Source organism: Hirundo rustica, chromosome 2 (genome assembly GCF_015227805.2).
Source record: "Hirundo rustica isolate bHirRus1 chromosome 2, bHirRus1.pri.v3, whole genome shotgun sequence".
Taxonomy (NCBI): Eukaryota; Metazoa; Chordata; class Aves; order Passeriformes; family Hirundinidae; genus Hirundo; species Hirundo rustica.
Genome location: NC_053451.1, coordinates 13,622,015 through 13,648,030, shown reverse-complemented (window position 1 = coordinate 13,648,030; position 26,016 = coordinate 13,622,015). Strand labels below are relative to the sequence as shown.

General features: G+C 38.6%; 1 protein-coding gene across 9 annotated transcripts in view; it reads right to left on the bottom strand.

The window, feature by feature from the left end:
* ROBO2 (roundabout guidance receptor 2) overlaps positions 1 to 26,016 on the bottom strand; it is an 865,503-nt gene that overhangs the window by 412,593 nt on the left and 426,894 nt on the right. The window lies entirely within an intron of this gene.

Sequence of the window (26,016 nt, the reverse complement as noted above, 5' to 3'; positions counted from 1 at the left end):
AATTATTTTTAAAAAATCATCCCTCCAGTTACCTAACACAGAAAAAAAAATGGTGTAACAATTAAATGGAACAAGTACTATGTGTAGACTTTGTAATTACTACCACAAAGTAAAAATACAAAACACTGTACTAGTAGTATAATAATATCTCTCAAAATAAGCAGGCCAAGCCAAAATAATGTTTTGCAAATCTCTCCCTGTTTCTTCATAACCTTTCCACAATCTCCATATTCCTCAAAATACATCAAATATATAACAAATCAAAGTATACCAATCTCTACAGCACAACACAACTTTGTTCTCAATCTTAAATATTTGTCTAAAATATTGGGCCTAAAATAATGTTTCAAAATATAGTGGATTTTTGTGCATGTAACCAGCTGAGGATGAAATCAGCATATTTTCTTTTGCTATTAAGCATCTTGATCCATCACCTGCAGACTGATCTCTAGCTTTACTCAGTCCACTTTAAAATTACTTAAATGGCAGGTACTTCCCAATATAGTACCAGAAAGAAGGTTCCACACTGGATAACATCATGCACATAAAGCCAGTGCATCACATCCAGTTGGGCCACATTCAGTTACTTTTCTCAAAGACTAGTAAGCACAAAATCACAGATCTACATTTTAACATTTAACTATGCATTCCCTTACTGTGTTACCTCCAATTTTAAATTCTGAGGTTTAGTTAAATTACTTGCAACATTGCATCAATATTTTTACAAGATACAGAGACACTTAAAATTTTATCCCTCATCTAATTTACTTAGACTGAAGAAAGGATGAAATGTGTAAAAAATTAACAGAAGCCTTTCAAACTAGGAACAGCCCTCCTGATTTTTTTTTTTTTTTTTTTTTTTTTTTTTTTTTGTGTGTGTGTGTCTCCTCTGGCATATTCTCTTTCAGTTGCTCATAAAACTTCTTCGAAGTTCTCACTAATCTCTTGTCATCACCTTTGAGCTGTCTCTACTTTGCTGACAGTTTTAAATAATGAGACCTAGAACTGCACATGCTAAAAAGCTGAATGCCCCCCATCTGCAGAAAGCTGGCATAAGCTTTTCATTCCATTGAAGTTTCAGGTTCCCTCTGTTCTCTTGCAAAGCTGATATAATAGCTTGTCTTTCCCAAAAATGCTCTTCTAAGCCACACCACTGATCTCCCATGTTGATCCTTGTTATGTATGATTTGACTACTGATTTTTTTTTGATTGCAACCCATTTTCTTCCTTAACTGCATTACGAGCTTCCTGAAGTCCTCTTGTATTGGTAACTCTAACTTCCCTCTCTTCAGATCTGAGAGCCCAAATCAAAATTCACTTGCTTATTTTAGTGTAAAATTTTCCATTTAACATTATCTTTACCAAGAACATTTCCATCCAGACTAAATTCACACATATCTACCATTAGTCTGCTTTTTTTCTGCTGCTGCTCCCTAAAGGAAGGGGGTTTATCACAGTCTGTAGAATGTGCTCTTTCAAAGCAAAACTGATAACTGATGATTTTCAAAAGCTATATTAAAATGCAATAAAACAAGTAAAATTGAGCTTGAAAATTGAACGCGATTCTCTTCCTAACAAAAAACAAGGCAAGATTCATTTACTACGCAACATGAACTGGATCTTCACTCTCTGCTGTTATAAAAAGCACTTGACCATCACATACATAATTCTCCTTTAAAGTTCTCCCCTAGAAGTATTTTCACACCTAAACTAGCATTAGATACTATTTTCATTAATCTTACTGGTGTTAAGTAAGCTGGATGCTTCCTCACAGAAAGAGTGGGGAAACAGAATAGCACCAAATGTTGATGTTTGTGGCACAGCACCATACACACAGGTTTGCTGTCCTATGGATCAAAGAAACAAGAAATTCTGTCACTTTGAGAGAGGATATCATATGTTAGGACAGCTAAACTCAGTGGGAGTTACAAAACAGCGTTCTCTATTTCTGTTGCCCCTTTGTTCTCCCTGTGGATTACAACACATTTATTTGCTTGGATTCTATGTTCATCAATTCTTTCCAAGCCACATTCATTTTGTCAGGGTACAGATGCCACTCCAGCAGCCACAAGTGCTCCTGAGCACACAAGATACGAGTTCGACTCCAGACTCCAGCATCGTTACGGTACCCAGCAGATATTTCAATCACCTCAGTTTTTCTATTTTTACAATGCAGATGTGGTCACAACACCTTTGTGAAGCATTTTGAGATCCACTGATGGAAATCCCACGGAACAAATAGCATTGTCAGCTTACCAAGGTGTCTTCCTGACCTGTGCCCTGCATGCACAGATGGTTCACAATAGTGTGACCCGTGTCACTGTCCTCCTGCTACGCCACTGCACAGTCATAAGCAAGATATACCTGCAACTTCTTGACCTATTCTCTTTGAGTTTTACCCTCTGTCCTCCTGAAATGTCAGGGAGCTCCAGGTTTCTAGAGCCATTGAGGGGCAATTTTGGTTTGTCAAGCTGATTTCTCTAATTTTACTTGAGTCATAAAACAGAACTATTTCATATTTTCAAACTAAATTTACATGCATCACAGGGAAATTCCCAGAGTACTAGTTTTTAATACTACAATATCTTAACCAATTTATATCTTTGGAGATGCAGAAAGCCTATTTAACAACCATATCCATTATTTTTTTTCACATTTTATAAGCACGTATATAGAGAAAGACAAAAAATTCATTGCTGTATAAGCAATACCAAGAGAAAAAAAACTTATCTATTTTAAAGTATTAATACATGATAAGTCTGGAAGAATACTGAGAATATTGATGCAGCAGATGTAAGTTGATTGAGAAATTAAGGTCCACAATGCTTCAGAGCAGGGTTTCTACCAAAAAATAAACCTAGCATTCAATCAGGATCTGCATGTTACATCCCCCCAGTCTAGAGGGATAATGCTCCATTTTTTATCACACAGAATAAGCAAGAAGCTGACAGTATCAACAGTTATTTTATTTACTGATACAGTTACTCTGGAAATAATTGCTCTTTTCTTACACTTGAATAAATTTATTGGTTTCACAACTGATTTCAATAGGAATGGATACTAAGCAGTAGCACTTCTTTTTGCATTATGTGTTGGTGAAAAACTAACAATCAATCTGTGAAGCTTTCCACACTCTGTCAGAGAAGGCCAAACTTCAGACAAGTTAAGACTTCGCTATACGTTGCAAACACAAGTGCACTGCCTCCCACCTCAACACCTCAGATTGTAGGAGGCACTAGAAAGATCATCATAACTTTCCATATTGAAGGACCTATGGGGACTCTGTAATATACATTTTGCTTACAGGACTGCACATTTGTGGTCCCGTCACCTTTATCAAAGCAGTCAAATGTTGCTTTACTGCCTGCATTCTATTTCTCAAACAAAACAAAAAAATATTCATCTAATGACATTTCAAGCATTCCTAATATTAACCAAGTTGATTAAAAAGCAACAAATAGAATCTGATGTCATGTGAGATGAACCCTCAAAGACAAAGCCAGGAAAACAATAAGCACTGAAAGACTGCTGTCCTAAACAGTGCTTCATCCAGCACTCCCCATAGCAGAGTGCAAGTGCTAGCACAGTCTCCCAGGCAATCAGTAGCTGTAACACATCGGTGTACTTTTTAAGTCTGCTTTCATCCCTTCTTTTGAAACTTCCATGTTGTTCTACCCCATTCCATAGACATTTAGGACCAGCACTGCCCAACTGTTGAAACCCTTCTTAATAGTAAAATGAAGATAATTTGAGAGAATATTACAGCTAACAGAAAAGTGGATACAAGTTGAAATGCATTTTAGGTAGGATGATAGTTTTCATAAAAAAACCTCAAGACTGAATTTTTGTCAAAATGAATTATCACCAATTCTTACCCTAGATAATAAAGGTAATGAAGAAAGGTTCACACCAAGAGTCATATCACAACCTGCCTTTAACACAGGATGGTCTCACACAGCACTCTCTCCTCCCACTGCCCATCTGTGCTCCTCAGCAGCTTTGCAGCTCCCAGGCTATTCCTCCACATCAGTATCAAGCTTTTGATTTGAAGCTTGCTCAGTTGATGGTTATTCTCACTCAAAAAGCTAAGAGTGATAGTTTTCTAACTTTGATAAAAATGACTCACTTCCTTAAGAGATTTTGTGCATTTGAGATGAGACCTTATTAGTAGGCACAAGAGGTATGTAAAGCCTCTCCCAGAGCCCACTCCATTAGTACTAATCAATATTAATTTAAAATTGCAAAAAGGCAGCTTTTCAACTAGAAATTATTTCATCCTTTCTCCCTCTGCCCTTCTCACCAACCAAAAACCCCACAGCTTTCATTATATCTGAGATACCAAGACACTGGGTCTCTGTCCAAAATTAATTTACAGATTATCTTCATATCCAGAATGGGTTACCAAGTAGAGATGATATTACCCAGAACAGCTTGGTGAACCCTGCCTTTCACTTCCTTCCTTGAAAGCATACAAATATATCTAAGCACATGGAATAAACTGCTTTTAAGAATCAACACACCAGGACTAGAAAATTGTAATTGCTGTAATGGTCAAGTGGGAACAACTGACATGGCTCAGGGTGAGTTTGAACCATTTTCCCTCCCCAGTTGCCTCAAGGAACTTCAGCTGCTGCTGCACCTACAAGATCAATGCTGCTAATTGTGAGGAAAATTATTCAGGACAGCACAGGGCCTCCTATTAATGATGCCTGCCAGTACAAAGTCAGTTTATCAGCTACACGAAAGGTTAACATCAATATCAAATGCAACAACCTCAAATGACTATATCACTGACTTTTTAGAGAAAATCACTATGGTGGAGCATTAAACTTCAGAATTGACTGCACTTTAAAACCATTTTTGCTCCCCTCTCATCAGGTGCCCTGCTTATGTTTGTTGGTTAATATTACTTCATTTGACTGTAGCAAGAAAAAAAAAATGCCTCTAGTGATTTTTTTTTAAATTCTGTCAGTATTCTTTAATGACACTGGGCAAAAGAACTCATATAGAGACAAATATCAGCTCATAATACAGGAAATGGTTTGCTGAAAGACTTCTGTTACTTCTAATCAGAAAAACCTCAAAAAGCAAAGAGCAAATAAGTGTTGGGTTAAAAAAAAACCAAACCCAAACAACTGGCTACATTCACAGAAGTTAACCACAAAGACAGCACCTCAGGAAGTCAATAAACCGCAAACACTTATGGGAACACTCAAAGTGCTTGGCCCCACTTTTTGATTTTCCAAAACGCACTGTTTATCTACCATGAGACAAAAAAAAAAAAAAAAAAAGGTCTTTTATGGTGTGACCCAAGCCACATACTAATAATTTTGAAAAAAATTAATCTTACATAGTAATGGCTGAAAACTTTCATTGAGTTGAAATAATAACAATAAGCTATAAAACAAAAAATATATAGTAATAATCTATAAAAAAAATGAATACAATGTATACAGAAAAGTACATAAGACCTTGCAAAATTACATAATAACTTGCAAGACCATAGTAATTTAAGATACTGGAAAACTTGAATAAATTTCTTCTTGAATGCCACACTCTTAAATACAGCTTTATAGAACATACTCTGGTTTCCCAGAGCAATAGCTTTACCCTTCCTTATTTAAAAATTGCTTCTTAAATGACTCTCCATTTTTATACTGAATCTCCTCAAAACAGAATTCCATGTTACAAACAACAGTCTTATCTTTTCCTACAAGTAAAATAGAGCACATGTATCACAACAGTTCATTTAATAATTACAGTTATATACTTTCATGGGCATAAACACATATTAAAACAAGTAACAAAACCAGTGTATTTTGAAGAGCACAAAAATACCTCATGCTGTATTAGCCAAAATCTGGTCTAAAGTATCTTAGAATCTGCTTCAGCCTTTTGCAGCAAAGATGCATGCAAAATAGAGCTCTAGGAGGGCTGTCTCAGTACAGACCCTGCAGCTGATACAGTAAAAAGGCAAAGGAAGGAATCAGAGACAAACAGGGAGGTTCCTTAACTTTTTGATACCTGCCTCATATCAGCATACAAATTTAGTGTGTTCCAACAAGACCACAAATCCTCCAGGAAAAAAACCCATGATTTAATGAAGGGGGGTACCCAACCACATGCACCTCCTGCCCTTCTCAAATAATAATGGCACTCAACTCAGCGCTCAGAGACAGACTGACCATGGAAGATGCTGTCCCCACATCTTCCTACATTTCAGTGGAGAATCTTCTTGCTCCTGCTTGGGCTCTGATTTCGTGTTCCCTTTTTAAACCTTGATCATGCTCACCTGGCCTCCAGCTACAAAGTTACAGGTTGTTTACAGCATAGAAGCAAAACAGGAGTATTCAATTAAAGTTTTTTTTTTTCTGCAAACTAATTACAGAGAAGATTAAAATAACCTGCATCAGCCTTTGAAAATAAATTATGTACTGGCTCAAGTAGTAGGATCTAGTCCTAGGCGTATGAAAATGAAGTATCAGAAGAACAAAAACTGCACAAGTTGCCATCACAGCCTACAGTTTGACTGCCATGTCTCTGTGTCCATAGACTGCACTTTACTGACTGCCAGCTACTGTGAAACTACTACAAAAGCACAGACACACCACAGGAGAGTACAATCCAATTACATTTATACAATAAACTAAATTTATAAGTAGAATGAAAGAAAAAAAAAAACATTTAGGACAACTAGATAGAAAAATTTCTGGTTCAGCAATTCACTTTCCTTTCCTTCTGTGTGTCTAAGTGCAATGTCTTCATTAGTAAATCCTCTGTGTAAGGTTAATCCCTTTCAGCTACTTAAGGCTTAGAACAGCTCACATCTCCCATTCCTGACAGTAAGTTCCACACATGATACAGCAAAAGACTAAATGAGATGCCTGTTTTATTAAAACTGCACACATAAGGAATTTTACCGCAAATTTCTATCCATCTCCTATCCTTAGAAATCACAGTAACTAAGCAGCATATTATGGTAAAACAATTCATTCCAAGTTTTGGAAGGGATTTTGATAACTCTCCTCCCCTCCTGTTCACCCAGACACCAGTTATTGAAACAAAAGGTGCACACTTTGAAACGTATGTTAAATTTGATCGAAAATGTAGCCCAAACTTTACTAATTTAACATCTATTCTAACTTCTTGTACATAATCCTTCTATGGACACATATGAGGTGGTTTCTCTGACTCCTTTACAATTGTATGTCTCTATATTCAAATATTAACCAAATAATTCTATGTGAAGTAGTTTTCAAATTCTTCATATACAGACACATCTGACAAGCTAGAAATGTTTTGCAAATATTTTTTTTTCTTTTTAAAAAGAAATTAGACTTGTGTTCTACTTTCAAACAGGAACATCAGAAAATCCACACTAGAAAAATGCTGTAATCTTTCCTTACTTTTAGAAAATTGTTCCCTCACTAGCTCAGAGACGTACATAAACGTATGCAGTTTGACAACACTTCATTTTAAAGTTGCTCCTCTTCCTGAAAACACAAGACAACAAGCAGAACTTAGTGTGTACCCACTGTCTTTCTGGATGTTTTTCCTCAAATACTGTACTACATAAATGTATCTTGCAATCCTTTTCCCATCTAAATCTAAAGATTTTGGGAAAACATGTCCTCTAAATATGCAAAGACAACACTTAGCACACCAACACCTGGAACATTGCCTTGGATAACACCACACAGAATATTGGTCAAAATGTGAATGCAGCTTCCGTCACTGCCTCTCAACACCTCACAACTCGGTGTTAAAAAGGAGGCACTGAGTAAAAGGTGTATCTGATCTTTCACTCCTCCAGATCATCTGACAGCTAAGAGATTGAGGTACAGGACTCTGTAGCCCCAAAGGTTCAGCTCAGAAGATACTAGAGCAAGAGCAGGAAAAGAACTTCAGCCAAGAGCAGTATGATACAAATTGCTTTTCCCTTGGAGGAAGAATCACAGAACCGTTTGGGTTGAAAAATAGTTTTTAGATCATTTAGTCCAATAACAAACCTAACACTGTAAAGTCAACCATTACACCATGTCCCTAAATGCTACATCAACACATAACAGATTCATAGAATGGTTCAGATTTTAAGGAACCTTAAACACCATCATGTTCCAACCCTCTCATCATGGACAGGGAAATTTTCCACTAGTCCAGGTTGCTCAGAGTCCCATCCAGCCTGGCCTTGAACACTTCCAGGGATGGGGCAACCTGTGCCAGTGCCTCACTGATAACAGAAAAAAAGATGAAATGCAATTCCTACAGAACCTCCAAGAAAAACAGGGAAGGAAAGCCACATGCTCTCCTTTACTGAAGTTCAACCTAGTCCTTAGAAAATAACAATTTATTCTATATTAATTTATCTTTCTCTCCACATGCTCATCTTTCGTGAAGTTCAAGATCATCATTGAAGGCTATATGCCATGAGCAAATGGTAAGTTAGGCAATTTTAACATCTCTGGGCATCTGGATTCCTACCAGATATAAGAAAATAAGGTCCAGTCTCCTACTGATTTACTTTCTTTAAAGCAAAAGTTTTTTTGTTTTATGGGTTTTTTTCCTACATTATTTAAAAGAACAGCTATAGCACTTAAAATATTTCTGACAAATCTGTCAGCTAAGGATTATTAAGAGAGGCAGGAGCAGATTTCCTTCACAGACCCAACAACGACATTTACCCTGACCTACAGGGAACACCTTCCTAAGCAATAAGAAATAGTCACTGTCAGTGACAACTCAGTCCTAAGAGAATGCCAATTATGCCAAGTTTGCACAAACAGATGTATGGCAATTTTGTAATATGGACTACTTTACACCAGGGACAAAGCTAAAACCATTTATCTCAATTAACTTAGGATCTGAGGATTAATTTAAGCTGTTGCCTTAAAGGTGAAAGGCCACCACTTGATCCAAATATCCACCCTTACCTCTTATTTACAATAAATATAAATCTCACGCCTTCATTTTTAAAATTATATCTTTCAGATTACAATTTTACCCTCAAAACTCTATGCCTTCTATGTCTTGTACAAAGTAAAAAGGCTAGTGCCATTTTTTCAGTGGCTGAGTTTCAACAGTCCCATTATGGCTTGAAAAGACGGCCAATTGCCCCAAAATAACAAAACCTGATCAATAGAAGGCATGACGATAATTGAAATTCCTCAAATTAGGAGAACACTTCTAGCATACAAATAACACTAATAAGTGACATTAGATTTCCACTCACCTGAGAGCTGCTTGAATTGAAAAGCATTTTGAAACACACAGAAATGCAGTAGAATGAAAATACAAATGAAGGAACATAGATTAGTGAATGAAAGAATCACTTCCTCAAAATAATATTCCCACAGACAAGAACTGTCTGTAATGTAAAGGTTCATAAATCCACCCAAATTTATGAACTGGCTTTCCTGCTGTTTCAACCCTACCAATGTGTCATTCAACAGTCAGGCAAACCCGGTGAGGAAACATCACACAGTTCTGTCAGTTTAGAGCCTACAATATTCCTTATGGTTTTGATCAAGGTCTAGTAATTAAGAAGACTGGAAAAGGAGACAGTCTGGCATATCCTGTGTCACAGCCACCATGAACTCCCTCCACTGCAGAAGTGGACAATTGCCTCCTTCAACTATGGTGTCCTCACATCACACAAGAGCTGGTGCAATTCAATCTTTGTGCAAAGCAAATAAATGTGACAAGGCAGGGCAAGAGGAGTACTGGCCTATGAAAACCAAGGTATGACATCAACATATAGGCCCTGAAGAACCAACTTAATTAGAACTGCCAGTATTTTATAATTGGGGACCAGCAATTCATGGGGACCAGTATATAGAGTTAAGACACCAAGGAGTTGCCTATATCTCTATTTTTAGAGGCCTCTCAATGAACAGAGTGCAAGCAGAGCAAAGATTTAACTCCTTTCATTTGTTGCGTCAAGTGCTGGTTTTGAGATACCACAGTGATCCTTCTTTTAGCCCTTTGTGTTTTAACATTACCTGAATGTCCCGCTAGTGCACAATCATTTGCCTAGACATGAGCCCAGTTTTGCTACAACTGTCAAGACTTGCACCCTATTATTTTCAATATAAAATCAGGTAAATATTCAGTGAATTTTAATATTATATTGTTCAAGTGACTAGCTTATCTATGGTCCAAAAGATTCTCTACCTTGGTTATTTAAAAGCTCTCAGAACTGCAGTTAAGATTCGTAAGACAAACTCCATTCCATTCACTGCAAGTTTTTAACAAAATCCAAGATCTGTTATTTGCAGATATGAAAATCTCTCAGTATTTTTTGAAGGGATTTTGAAATCTATTCTGAATATAGTCTGAAGAGGGTTTTTGTTTTTGGGGGGGTTTTTTGTCTCTGTTGTCACTTGGATCTCTAGACACGAAATCATATCTTACACCAGAAAATCAGTGTTAGAGATAGATAAATAAATAAATTCTTTCCTTGAAAGGAGAAGCTTTATATGCCTAGTTCTTCCTAGGCTGAGATGAAATTTAACTTTGTTGAGAGATTTTTTTCATTAATCCTTCCCACTCTGTAGTTTAGAGATTTTCTCCAGTTTCTATGGCAAGGCTAATTTGATTGCTCTCACCACAGGGAAGATTAAAAATAAACATAAATATAGATTGTAAGGTATACTGTGAATCTCTGTTTATACAAACAAAAGTCAAAACTTTCTAGCATAAAATTCATCAACTTTACTGCTCTCCATTTACTACTTTTATTAATAAATTTTTATATAGAAACATTTTTGCATCATGACTTTATAATTATATAATATAGGAATCTCACTAAGTCTCAATATTCTGAATTCTGAATTGTCATCTCACCTCCAAAGTGTCTCACTGGTGTGGGCAAAAAGTGCCAGGTGTCAGGCACACCATGTTTTAAACAATATTTCTCTAAAATTCCAAGTATTTGGTTTATCAAAGAGACAGCCACGGTACCAGACAGCCAGGTCTATCGTCATTGTCCACCTCATTTTATCAAGGCTAGGATTCTGAAGTACAGATATCGATTCTCCCCCATGAGCTGGAAGGGGAACAAGAGCCAGCGACATCACATGAGGTATATATTCCACGAACACTCAAACACTTTAGTGGACTGACCTATCTTACTTCTGCTGTATTTACTGGCAGTGAGTAAAGCTTCCAAAAATCCTTACAAAGCAAAAGCTCTTCCATTACTGGAAAAGTAAAACAAAACCAGCAAGATCTACTTTTAAAAAAGATGTTACTGAAACTACACCAGTATTTTTGCTGAATTTGATGTATTTGGAAAGGAGAAAAAGAAGGTCTGTAAGACAGTATTTATTTTTCTATTACGTTTTACTTTGTTACTTTTTGAAACTGCTACTATGATTTCTATTCTTTTTTCCCTCTTGGATATTATCTTTTTTCACTAAAAAACTCACAGTATAAGCACTTGGAAAACTGCTTACAAACCCTCTACAAAATTTTTTTCTTGAAGACATAAAAAAACCCAAACTTTAGTCATTTGTGCTGACAATTTATCTACTTGTCCCAACGGTCAGACACTATTAGCAAATATTTTTACAAGGACATTCAAAACTTTCCTCAAAATGATCTAAGTAAATACTCTGCAAGCAATTTTAAGGTCTGTTAACAATAGCTGCATTTGCCATTTAAAGCAAAAATAAATGCAAGTGAAAGTAATAAGCAATATCTATTTATAGCTCTCCAAAACAGCTGCACCAAGAATACAACATGCAATAGAATAATTTTCTGATTTATTTCTTTGGCTTATAAGATCCACTTAGGTTTTATTTATATCACATGCATATGCAACCAATTCATGACGATTTATAAAAAAGCTTATATATAGGAAATAAATTGTGATCTGAAAAGTCTTCTGACACAGCATAGAATATTAAAGAATCTATTTTCTCTCCAGGAACTCAGTGTGAAGGCTGAGCAATTTCTTCACTGAAAGGGTTGATACACATTGGAATGGGCTGCTCAGGGAATAGGTGGAATGATTGTTCCTAAAAGTGTTCAAGAAGTGACTGGAGATGGCACTGAGTGCTATGGTTTAGTTGACAAGGTGGTGATCAGTTAAAGGTTGGACTTGTTGACCTTGGAGCTCTTTTCCAACCTTAATGATTTTATTCCTTTTAAATGTCTAGTAATTCCTGTATTCGGGAGAATTATAATATAACTATAATAATATAATTATTCACGGGAGTTATAACTCCTTATCCAAAGAGTGACAGAATTTATTCCACCCTCACCTCTGTTTTGGGACTATCAAGCAGTCTAGTAAGTCACGTGGACACAAATGCTAAGAGGCACAAAAGGAATTTGTTGTCAAATAATGCCCCTGCCTTTCTAATTTGCAAATTTATTAAAAAACAGTTTTAAAATAGATTTTTGGCTGCTCTAATAGCAAAAATTTTAGTCCCGAGAACAGATGCAACTAAAGGTGGTTACCATAAGTCAACAGCCAGCCTCTATTTGAAGATGAAATAAATGTAGCTCTCATGGTGTTACAGACCTCTTTCTCAAGCTGCTGACTATACTGCTTACTGCTTAATCTGTTGTACATCATCGTCTTGGTTTCCCACTGATTTTCTAATGGAGGTGAAGCTTTTGGTACCTGTTAACCTCCTCGTTACAACTTTATATTTAGTTTTAACTCACTCTCTTGAGCTTTGTATACTCAAAAAAAAAAAACCAAACAAACAAACAAACAACCCAACAAACAGACTGCCTTCTCAGCATTAACCTCCCACATTGCCAACCCAAACAAAACCAAAAGTGTGGCCCACTGATGCTGATGACAAAATTCCCAGCATCTTCTGCTGAGTCAGGATTTCATCTACATTGCACTACAAAAAGTAAAATTTGTTCTTCAATAAGCTTAGGATCAACTGTGAATTAAAAAACACCACCCAAAACAAACAAACAAACAAAAAACACACACAAAACCAACCAAACAAACTTTCACACAGAAATATTTCACCCTGCTTACCTAGTAAATTAAGAGATTTCTCTCACAAGGTATTTTGTATAGTACATATTTAGCACTTACTGCATTGTCATAGAATCACAGAGTATTCCGAGTTGGAAGGGACCCACAAGGATCATCAAAGTCCATCATAGTTTACTTTCCTATATATAATACCAATTTATAGAAAAGCTTATGTATAAGAAAATAAACTATGCACAGGACAGCCCCAAGAATCCCACCATGTACCTGAGTGTTGTCCAAAAGCTTCTTGAGCCCTGTCAGGCTGGTGCTGTGACCATTGCCCTGGGGAGCCTGTTCCAGTATCCAACGACCCTCTGGGGGAAGAACCTTTCCCTGATATCCAACCTAAACCTCCTCTGACACAGTTTCAGGCCATTCTCTTGGGTCCTGTCACTGGTCACAGAGATCAATGTCTGCCCCTCCACTTCCCCTCATAGGGATGTGGAACACTTCAATGAGGCCTCCCCTCAGTCTCCTCTTCTCCTATACACATATAACATGTATATATTATATAAACATAACATAAACATATAATATATAAAAATAATATCAATTAGTTCGAGAGTAGTATCAGTACAATAACTTCCTCAAATATTGTTACTAATCAGTTTATGTCCACCCTTATTTTTATCTTGTAATGTTTCAGCTGTTGAAAGCTCTTGGGGAGATGTTTTATCCTTCTCTTGTAACTCCAGGGGGGAGGGGCTGATGCCTTCTGATAATGGCCCAGCCATTAAATCCAGGTGGGGCAGTGTTTCTTATCTCTTTCACCACCCCTCCATCCTCCAGGGGGACGTCTTCTGATAATGGGCCATTAGGGCCCACCAATGACATGACCCATTCCATCATCCCATGGTGAGATGCTCCACACAGTGGGGGAGGAGCCAACTGTTCCTAGCTAGATAAAAACTGGGACTGAAGAACACCAGGTATCCTGTTTTTCCACTGGATTCCCGGAGGAAGATTGGACCCATCTTGTCATCACTAGACTTTCTACAGGACCATCTCTACTCCACAGAACCACATCTGCCACCCTAGGAGGACTTATTTGGACTGCTTCCAACACCCTGACCAACAGGGTGCCAGATCATATCCCTGATGTCGTATCCCAAGATTTTTCCAGGCTTTTTGTTTGCTTGCTTGCTTGTATTTTTTTACGACTACATTTGTATTTTCCTTTTTTTATTGTTAATATTCCTAGTAAAAAACTGTTACTCCTATTTCCTATACCTTTACCTGAGAGCCCCTAATTTCAAAATTATAATAATTTGGAGGGAAGGGGGTTTACATTCTCCATTCCAAGGGAAGCTCTAGCTTTCCCTGGCAGAAAACTGTCTTTCAAAACCAAGACACAAAGTTACCTGTAGTTCTCACGAGACTGAAAAAGACACTTTTCCATGACAGAGGGGAAACTTGTATGTTTCAAAAGTAAATTAACACTTCGGAAACGGTTTAACTTTCAGGAAGGTACCTTCTTCCAACTTCACACAAAATCTGGCTTGCACATGAAAATTTTTTAAGTTTATTTCAATTTAATTTCCTCAAGGTACTAGTTAAGAATGGCAGAAGATTATGCCTCCACAGAACTTCATCTCTGCAGAGAACTCACCAAGTAACACTGCCAAAGGACAAAGTTTCTTATAAGAGTACTTCCCTCACCAACACTGTCTTCCCAACCCCTCAAACCATTGCAGCCTTTTAATTCTCCATATTCAAGCAACATGTTTAGAAAACAGCAGCCAAAGGTGCGTAAACAGAAGAGAAAAGGATCTGGAAAATAAACTAAAGGACCTGACAAGAAAACAAAATAGAACAAACACTTCAAGTATGAAATATAAGGAGGCAAGTGACATGAATAAACCACAGAAGATGGAGCAGATGAAGAGCACAGGGAATGAAAATCTGAACGCAAGAGCACATTTTTCTCCCTGGCCTAGAATAAATCTAGAAGTTTCAACTCCACTGATTTCTCTGTGGTGATCTAAGGCATTTCTCATTTTCTGGCCTATACAGAGGAAAATGTTCTACAGTTAGAAATGTAAAGCACTGAGAGTGAGGAGATTTCATATTTGAAATTTGACAAGAAAGTCACACCTCCTTCATCACAGAAAAATGCGAGGAAATAGAAGGAGGGGAGAAAGAAAGTGTAAGAAATGGTCACAGATTTGTCTCATATGAAAGCAAAAGTGTATGCAAACCTGCCTTCTTTACTTGTTTTTCCACTTCAATATTATAGCTACAAACTGCTCCTTCACAGATGTAGGCTACTAAACATGAAAGAAGTTTATCCTACAATGGCATTGGCCTCTGGGGAACAGACGAGAACTCTGGAGAATGGTCCTTCCTTCAGCATGCTGAGTTGCATGAATCAGGGAATGAAACAGGAAAGACATTCAGATAAATTTCACCATTTACAAGAGGTTTCCTCTAATTTCAGACAAGCCCACAGCTACCACTCCTTTCCTGATTCCTTCCCTAGCATATTTAGACTCCCAGAGGCACATACCTTAGGACTGAGGGGAAGAAGGACAGGCATTGCTCAGTGCTTCACCGCAGCATTGCCCGCTCCCCCCACAACCCCTGTCCCAAACCAGCAGTGCTGAATCTCCTTCTACCTCTGTTTTCCTTCATATTTCAGTGTGGCAGGAGTATCAAGTAACAGGAGAGAAAATTACTACTAGAAGGCATATTTAATGATCTGCAATTTTTCCATTCTGATCCTCCTGCACCTCAAAAGTTCCCTTGTTTTAGATGTCAGACAAACATGTAGCAGCAGCAGAAACAGTTCAAGTCACCCTTCTTCCTCAGCTATAAACAACTGCACACCTCTCCCACCATCAGCTGTGCTCTTGGAGACCAGATTTCACTATTCCTTCTGCCACGGAGTTCCTAAGAGGTACTGGGCACACCCTTTATATTAACATATTAATAGCTAATCCCAATTCATTAACCAATATCCACGTGCAGCAACAAAACCGTGTCTGTTTCCCCATGCAGGTCTCAGCAGGAAGAAGGACTCGGCAGGAAGAAGTACAACAATGCTTTGGGGGTAGCACTGAAGAATGACTGAGGCAACATCTGCTGTGATTTATGGAGGGAAAACTCTTGGTCTCAGCACTTACAGCTTTCATGGAAGTAACTGAAAACTCAGCTGCACTCTGGATGGTATTTAAACTACTCCTAGAGTCTGTATGGATCAGGAAATAAAAGTAAAAAAAAACCACCACACACAAAAGAGCCACACAGACTCCCAGCCCCAGTAGCAGCCTGTAAGATAGAGCCAAAGTAATCCCTGTAATTTAACTTACAACTCTTCTTCTATCTTCATTTTTCCCTGGGGGAAAATTCAGCCCTGACCTAAACAGTCACAAATTCCATTAAATTACACTGGGACTCAATCCAGTACTGCCAGGTCACCCAATAGCCTTGAAAATATGGGTGAAACTTCTTTTGTCCCTATGGGAATAACAAATCGTTACAAGTTGCTGCATTATTTTTTCTAGTACATCATCACTGAATTTCTCTGTTATCTGCATGTCACTAAATTGAGTCAACACAACATTTTAAATTGGTAATGAGACCCTTGGCCACTCACCACTTACTCCAGGTAAGGAATGATACAGGGGCCTGTTCTGTCCACAGGCAGTCAGCTGTTTCAACAGCCCAAATCACAGATCTCTGCAGCCACATGTTCAGTTTCCTCATTCACAGGACTCACACACGACCTCTTCAGCAGTCTTTCTTGAGATGTGTAATTATTGCTTTAAGACTGCTCTCCAGGCTAAGTTTCATTAAGCACTTGAGAAAAGAATACATTGTCTATACATTCACCCTGAAATCAATTTCCTGTGAAATCTGTCATAACTTTCATGATTTTGATAGTCTATTAATATAGACAATATTGTCAAATAATTTATACCCGTTACATCATCACATACAACCATTTCTAATGCACAAGGTTTTAAAATAGCCAATGACATTTGGATAAGGCCACTTTTAGATCACTGTAGGAGGTGATGGTCAAGTGATTCTTGCCACAGCACACAATTATTTGAAAAAGCACCGTTTAAAATGTGAATAAAGGGTTTCACAAACTAGAATAAGAGTACCACAATTATTAACAACCCTTCCTGATTTTAACACACATAATGCAACATTGCTACTTGAATGCTTCAAGAACATGGAATATTCTGCTGTTTGAAATAGTTTGTAAACAACTTCAGTATCTTTCATTGAAACTGGCAGGAGCACCATGAAGACGTTTTGCACACTTTTCTAGCTCTAGCATAAAACAGAAGGTATCAATCACCCAGGTTTAACAGCAGCTGACTGGAGCCATTCATTGAGCTGTGCATTGCTACCACTGTGGCCCCATGAATAAGTCTCAAAGTCTCCACCTCCTTTTTTTGTTCCTCTGAGTGGACTCTTAACAGCACCCTTTTTTTTTTTTTTAATTTTTTTTTTCTTTCTTTCTTTCTGAATGGCTTCCAGAGATCAGCTGGAATGAAACACCATTAGTAAAAACAAAAGTTTTCAAAGAAAAAGTGGGAACAAAGTGGACATATTAGAGACAAGTTGTGATTCATGGCCCACACTGTGCTTTGCCCCTCTCTTTACCTCAATACACTTTTCAGATTTACTGCTGGATAAGAGCAGAGCAGACCACTGCACTTCTCCTAGCAACCAAAAATCACTTCGGGGAAAAAAAAAACATGTTGTCTGCTGAAAGGGGGAACAGAGATATTGGGGGTCATACAAAGACAGACATATGTCCTTTTGTATTTCATTCTAAACTGAGAAGTTGTCAAAAAAGAGTCAGTTAATAATAATAATAATAAGCAGTTCTTGTTTACACTGATTCATATTTAATTAAATATCTGTTTGCCTACTTGTCACTTTTTTTTTTTCCTTTAATTCAGCGCTTTAATGGTTCCTACTACTGTTTAGAGTCTTGCTTTCAGGGACACAAATTCTATCCCTTATAGTTTCTAAAGTTATTTTTTACATTTATGTCTATACACATTTCTAATGATCTCTCTACACGGTTGTTTTGGACCTACAGAGAAAACTACACACAAAGAAAACAGTTCTTAGGGATTCAAACGCAACAACACTAAAAGACAATTTTATCATAGGATTCCCCTATTCTAAATGCTGAGATTTTATCCCATAGATAGGATTTACATGTTACAGAACACACTGTCCAATCTCATTTGGTAAAGACCATACTGCACAGTTTAAGATGATGAAAGAAGTTCAAGAAGAAGTAAAAAAAGAAACAAACAACATAGAATTCAGACATACATCTGAATAGCCAAGTCACATTGACTATCTTAAATCAAAGCATTATAATGTAAAATCCAGCTTTGTGACAGAACAGCTGCATAGATCAAGGATAAAATGCAGCTTGCAGTACTTTTGCTAGTTAATTTTTTTTCCACTGAAAGTCCTTTGTTTAATAGCTGTTGCCTTGACGTAAACCAACCATTTTAGTTAGTCCACTGAATTCTTCTTACATATCATAAAAACATATATACAAAAAGCCCCAGTCAGTTTATCACAGCGCTTCTGCAGTGCATCAGGTTAAAGACAGCACAGACCTTGGTTCACTGCATCAAACTACAAATTAGCATTCTCTTGAAGCCCCTCCAACCAAAACTGGACTGAAACAATTTAACAGAAAAGCTTATTCACTTCATGGATAAGTGATGCACAAACGACACAGCAATGATAAAAGCCTGAACATACTGAGTATGAAAGAACCCTGAAGTGTCCAGGGATCAGCACTCTCCTGGTAAAAATGACAGAGATGCTTTGCTCCCCGGTTCATTCCCTATGCTATCTAACCCAGATCCTCTGCTGGGTATCTCTCTCCATCAAGCCATGGGCCTGGAATCAGGCTACTATTCCACGCTTTCTCCCAGATAACAGTAATTTCTCTCTCCAGAAAACTGTCAGAGCAGGGCAGTGCTACTGTACATGCAAGAACAATAAGCATCTCCAGGTCTCAAAGGTCATGTATTAGATATTCTGGAAAGCGAGAAGGAGGATGCACCCACAGATCCTTTTCCTGCAGGCTTCTACTATGGAGTGACAATCCCAAAGTGATCAAGTTCTCTAGGGAAAGGCAACTCAGGTGAAGAAAAGACATTTTTCCAACTAACTAGGTCCAACACCTTTGCTATGCCATTTGAATTTGTCATAATACTGAAAGAAACCATTGGCCATCATTTAGTTGCAGAACTCTCTTCAGGATAAAACAAACTGTTAAAACTGGCCATTCCATTTGCCAGGATGAAGTCATCTGGGCTACAGGACATACGGACTCAGAAAACTGTACAGAATGACAGCCTGAGAGCCCATGATTATAGGGCTCCTTCAGCACTGAATACTTTTCATTGCTTTTTAACTCTTGACATTTTCACAGCAGTAAAAAAGTACCTCTGGTACCCTGGCATGAACGGTGCTTCCATTCACTACGAATGAGGAACAAGGTGACAAATGTTAGTTACCTGACATTTTGGTTTCAAAAGGTTAAATTTTTTCCACTCAGTTTCTCTTGTAATCAATGGCAACTGATTAATATGAGTGAACCACAGCTTGCTGTGTTTTACAGCTTGCTGCTGGCCATCAATACCTTACTTATTTGTCCAATCTGCATTTATGACAGGCACATCACAGAGATGCTCTTCTCTCCTTGGCACACTGCACCGAAGCTATAGAGGCAATGCCTACATACAAACAAAAAGAACATATGCTGCAACAGACAGGGTGGCACAACCATCTAGGTAGTCTCTAATGAGCGAGACCATATTTAGCTGCTGGCAACCCCACTTGTCCTACCAGTTCATTTCCACGTATCAAACTAAATAAGCTGCTCTCCAAACTAATCTGAGGAAAAGTGATGAGAGAAAATAAAAGCAAGATAGAACAAAGTATAAAGAAGCACAGTGGTGGGTCCTTTGCTGTCATCAGACTGAAGAATTCTGCTGGAACTCAACTGGTGCAATGAAGACTCACTGACAAGAGTAATCCTGCAAGCAAATACCACACATCATTAAGGTTGCTCCGAACCAAGCCTGGAAGAGGGTCTTGGGCATTGAGCAACAGAAAATGGTGATAAATCAATCCAGGGATATTTTGTGTTCTTCCAGTCATCACTCAGGGAGGTAGAACCGAAGGAGTATCCCACAACTATGACAAATAATTGCATTGAAAGTCTGCAATAGCACCTGCATGCACACAATCTCGATGGGCTACAAAATACACACTGGAATCACTAGATAAGGGTGACTTTCAGTTATCAGCAAGCCAGAGACACAATGGTTCTTGGTAGAAAGAGCAGAGCAAACAAGCAACAAGGAGCAATGTTTGCCAACCTATCTAGTACGTAAACAGAAAGTTCTCTCACAACCCAGTTAAACAGTTATATTAACTCAGGGATCTGAAGATAATAACTATTATTTAGTCAGTTTACAGGGAAAGAAAAATGCTCAGGGGAAAAAAATCAAAAATGACGGGGGGAGAGTAAAGAGCTAAAAGTTCAATGCACATGTACAAGATACTTCTGGCCAGAACAATGTTTAAATTAATATCCTCACTTCAAATTTGTCCAGAACCCAGTGATGAATCTCAGTAAGCCTTGGCCATCAGAGCACAGCGGCTCAGTACAAATACCAGCAGGTTATTATATGGGTACTACTGGGTAGTTTGTCCATTGTTGTTCAAGTATTTATTGACGAAAGCTATTATTTTAATAAAATTAAGAGAACATCTTGGATCTCTTCCATGGCAGCAATGCCAAGATAAGCTGCAGAGATGGAATTAAAAAGCCATTTTTTACTACATGAACTTTTGGCTTGAAAAAATACTAAGAATGTGTATCTTTACATACACAACATAATACAAGAATCAGCTGTGTGGTTACTAAGGGAAACTCTGCTCTAGTGAAGAGAGCACTGTAGAAATGGAGTGAGCGTAACTGAGCAGAACCCACTAGTATTTTTGTAGTCGTTGTAGTGTTGCATGTAACAAGAAGCCAACTTCATCTTGTGGCAAGATTACAGTGACAGTAAGCCAAGATAACATTGCCTCCTTTCTCAGTGTTCTGTGAACTCAACAGCAAAACTCATACAGATATCAGTGGTGCAGATCAGAACCTAAATTAATGGGCCATATTTAACTATCCATTATAACAACAAAAGTTACTAACCATGGGTGATTAGCAGTTATTTTGTTAAGGAAGAGAATTCACGTGAGGACAACACTAAACTCATTCTTATTTCTGAACTTACAATTTCAACTGTTCAATTGTTGTCCCTATGACTATCCTGCATAAAAGGTATCCTCGACATTCTCTCTGAAGCAGTGATTTTAGATCAGATCTTGTGCCCGTCCACGTACCAAAACAAATACTTCTGAACATACAAGGCATGTGTACCATCAAGTATAACTGCAAGAAACCTCTTGTAACAATAAAAGGGTGCTGTAAAAATTCAGCAGTTACACAGAAGAAATGTCTGTTCAATCAGAACCAAAAAGCCAAGACAGTTTATTTATTTATTCATTTGGCAAGAGCAAATACTTGCTTTCTTCTGCCTCCTTCTTGTGAAATAAAGAGATTTCTATAGAAACACAGAAAAACACACCAGTAACTGAGCCTCTTGGCAAGAAACAGCATCAATATGATCACTAAGTATCGTCCCCAAGGCCGGTGTGAGAGGTGTGAGCCAGATGGCAGCCACGGGAAGAGCAAGCTCTGCCATGGCAGCTGAGAAAACAGATAAAACCTGACAGCAGCGTCCTCTTAGGTGGCTGAAACAGAATGCACAGAACCTGTCAGCAATCTATTTAGCCCAGATCAATATCTGAATAGCAATTCAAGGGCAACAAATGGCTAAAAAGCCATTGCATACTCTTCAGTAATTTCCACTAAATGGTTCAGCAGCGGACAGAGCACGTCTTGAATTCAGGGCTATGAGCCCACAAAGCATTGCTATGGAAAAGCGACCTCTGCAAATGGAGTGGACTGGACCAGACCAGCCAAAGCTTCCTTCTCCTCTCATCACACTTTTTGGCATATCTCCTTGATACTTTTTATGCATACTTTAAAAACGTATTTTAATTCTTTTGTCTACTTTAAAGGTTGCATATCTTTAGCCTGCATTGCTAAAACTCAATTTCCTTGAGCAACTTCAATCTCATCATTCCAGACAGCTCTTAATGGAAGGATTATTGTAGTCAGTGCAACTCACATGAAGGCTTAAAACCCCCTAATTTCAACTTTTCAGAAAGATTTGTGGAGGATCAGACCTTTTGCAGAGCTCCAAACTAGCAAAGACACAAACCAAAGTACCTAGATTATCATATTACTTTTCAAGCAAATCCATCTCTGGAAGTACAGTGACAGGGTTCCCTCAATGCTTACCTTCTGTACATAAAAACATACTGTTGCAATGGTGACTTACGGGATAGGAAGTAAAGAAAGAAAAATCTTAAGACTAATTCAGCAGAACCTGTTATCACAGGGAAAATTCATCCTTAGTAAAGTTTTAAAGCCTATGATTAACTTGGAACACGTGTTTAAATTCTTACTAACTTCAGCGAGACTGTGGCTAAGAGATGGAAGCACTTAAATGCTCTGCAGAATTGGGTCCTATGATAAAACACGGTAAAAGAAACAAAACTGCAAACTCTCCAGAATTTTACTCTTAAGGCATTAAAATGCACACATTCCACAGAAGCAAAGGTTATCATCAACAGTGAAAATCACATGAGAGATCAAGACCCTGTCAGCTCAAATATTCACTGGAAGAATATACTCCAGCTTTATATGTAAGCCGTGTTCTCCAATGGGCAACAGGGACCTGCACAAGGCCACAAATGTGTAGCTCATGAGCATGAAGAAATAAAATTAATTTAAAAAAAATTAAAAAGAAATACAGAATGTTTCAGCCACCACACCATATCATTAAGAAAATAAGTGTTTTTGAAATATATTGACATTGTGAAAAAATGCTGCTTTAACAGAATTATCCTCATGTATCTTTAAGACCTTCTCCCATTCAAGAGCATCACATTTGCAGTTTTCAAGGGACTAAAAGCCAGCTCTGACATAAAAGATTGTGATTTTTATTGAAAGTACTTATGAGTCCTACCAGGCCAGGGTCAGGCCCACCAATACCTGTGTTCACAGAAGTTGTTATCATTGCTGTTAATATTTGTCCTTTTAAACTTTATTAATTACTGGAAGAAGGATTAAAAAAAAAAAAAACATAGAACAATGAAAGAACAATCAATTGAACACCGTTAAAAATCCACACGTAATCAACTCTGAACTGCAGCGGCTAGCTAGTGGCTTACTTTATGGTGCAGACTTTGTCTAGTGGGGTGTTTTGTTGTCTGTTTGGGGAAGTTCTGTGTGTGTTTTGGTATTTGGGATTTGTTGTGTTTGATTTTTTTCTTTGTTTGCTTTGTGTCAAGAACAATAACATGGGCAGGGTTTACAGGAAAATCAAATGCACAATAATAAAACCACTAAAATCTACATATGTGTATGTAGCACATGTTTTCTGTCACTTTCATTGAGCTGTGTAATTTTCAGGTGTGCTTTAACCATAGCAAAATAACTTTAGAAGAAAAATATTATCATTTTGATCTACACCATTTTTGAATCACTAAATTAAACTAATCTCAAAGGGAAAAGGATGGTTAACGTGACTCAAATGCTACAGTGTCTATGTCTGGACCTCTTGCCAAGAGAAAAAACCAAAAACACCCAGCCAAGCCTGACAACAAAACCCCCTCAAACCCACAAATGCACTAAGAGGTAACTTTCAAACACAGAAAACAAACCAAGGACCTATTAAACAAGAAGCCTGTGGGGTTCTGCCTTTTATTCTTAAACTAAAGCATCACAAATGGTGCTGATGTTGATAGAGATCTTTTCAAAGCAACTAGTGGTATATGTCAGCCTAAGATGTGATCGTAATTACTATGCTTCTAAAGAGACAAAAGCACTGGGTGCCAAGCTTGCCTGCCAGTATTTCTTCAAAGCTACTTGTTAGTCATTTCAACAATAACAGCTTATATCTACTTGGTCATGATGTGCTATCCACAAAGATCTTTATTTATTTATTTACTTCAGAGAGTTGTTAATGCAGGCAAACTTGACAGTCTCTGCAATACCTTCCCTCAAAAGGGGAGTAACACATATATTCCAGGAGCTTCTTGGCCATCTTTTCTAACGGTCCGGCTCTAAATTAGCTGTGTGCTTCACCTGCACCACCTCACCCTCATAAAGCTAAACCAGAACAAACGTTCTACATGTGTTCCCCATGACAAAACTCGAATAAATTACGTCGTGCTCCTGTCGTTCCAGCAAGCTGGTTAATTGCATTTGTTTAATACATCTCCAAACAGACTGGTACTTTAATTACATCCTGTAACACCAAGCTCCTCTGATTCACTCTGTCACTTCAACCGAGCACTTTAATTGTATTCCTTCTAGCTACATACAATTTTAAACTCTTACGAATAATTACATTTCTATAACCTGATGTCTGCAGCTTATACACCAAGATACTTCCAATATCAGTGGTCTTAAAGTTAAGGACCTTTTGTTACAGCCAGAGAGCAAAATGTAAAACAAAATCCCTTCAAAAATGCGATTGCACTGACAGACATAAATGCTCTGTTAAATCCTTTGACAGTTAAAACTTCTCCTGTTTAGTTTAACATGTGCATACATTATGTAGAAATTTTCTATCAACCGACCAAACCTAAGATTAAACTGCAGAGCATATGATGCACCCACGGTGAAACTGCACTTGAATCTGTCGCTCTTCTCTTTTGCCTCCTTTCTTGCTAGGGGGTGGTGGAGAAACACCCAAAGCAGCCTGTGACTGCAAACAATAAACCCCGAGCCCTTGCCTCGGGACTAATACAGCAAACGCAGTGAACAGCTTCTTGGAACAAAGTCTGCTCTGACACACAGGCAAAAACATCCAGGGTCCCAGCTACAGCATTCACCTCAAGCCCAAAGGGCTGTTTAGCGCTGCAAATACCCCATGCTAGCCGGGCTGCCGATCATTAGGGGCCAGCACACCCTCTATAGGGCTGGATGCTCGCTCCTAGTCGTGTGCTTGAGCCGCTCTAGTGCATCCACCGCCTGTGCAGCAGCACAGCGCCCACCCCTACTCTGAAAGGCGTTTACCCTCGCACTGAAGTTCTCGCCCTGCTAAACCGTACTTTCCCAAGATGATAATTTACAGCTCCCCATCCAGTACTTAAACTCGAAACCACAAGAAACGTTGCAGAGCACACCCAAAGGGGGAAGGGGGGGCGGTGCTCGCAAGGAAACCCACCCTTTCCCCAGACGTCGCTAAGCTTCATGCAAACCTTCCCCCCGGGAAGCTCGGAATGGGGATGGAGCTGACGGGGAGACGCTGCCGCCCCACCTGCCCGGCTCGGCGGGGATGGGCGGAGGCGGAGCGGGGTGGTCGGGGCCGCGCTGCCACCGCCCCGCGCTGCCAGCCCGCCTCCCTCCCATCCCTCCCCCCCTGCCGCTCGCCAGCGCCGAACGAGGCGTTGAGGGACTCTGGAAATCCGCCCGTCCGCCTCACCTGGAGCCCAGGCAGGGCTAACCTATTTATTTCATCAGCTGGCCCTGCCCGTAGAAAGTTTAACAATAGAAGGCGGCAAAGTAATACTAGCTACGACAGCGCTCTGCTTGTCCTTTCCCTTCCCGCTCCCCACCTCCAAATAAAAGATATACCACGGAATATTTTTTTACTCTTTGCTTGCCACCTCAAGCTGACATTATTCCATTCATAAGCTGCTTTTCCATTAAGTTCGGAGACGGGAAGGGCTGCTTATTGGTAACATATATTCTCCCTCTTCCGATCCCTCCCGCCCAAAATACCATTTTTATACCAGGAACAAACTTAGGGCTCTGTAACGTTAAAGCTTATAATGCCATCCATGTGCTGTCCCAAATCAAATTCAGATGAAGG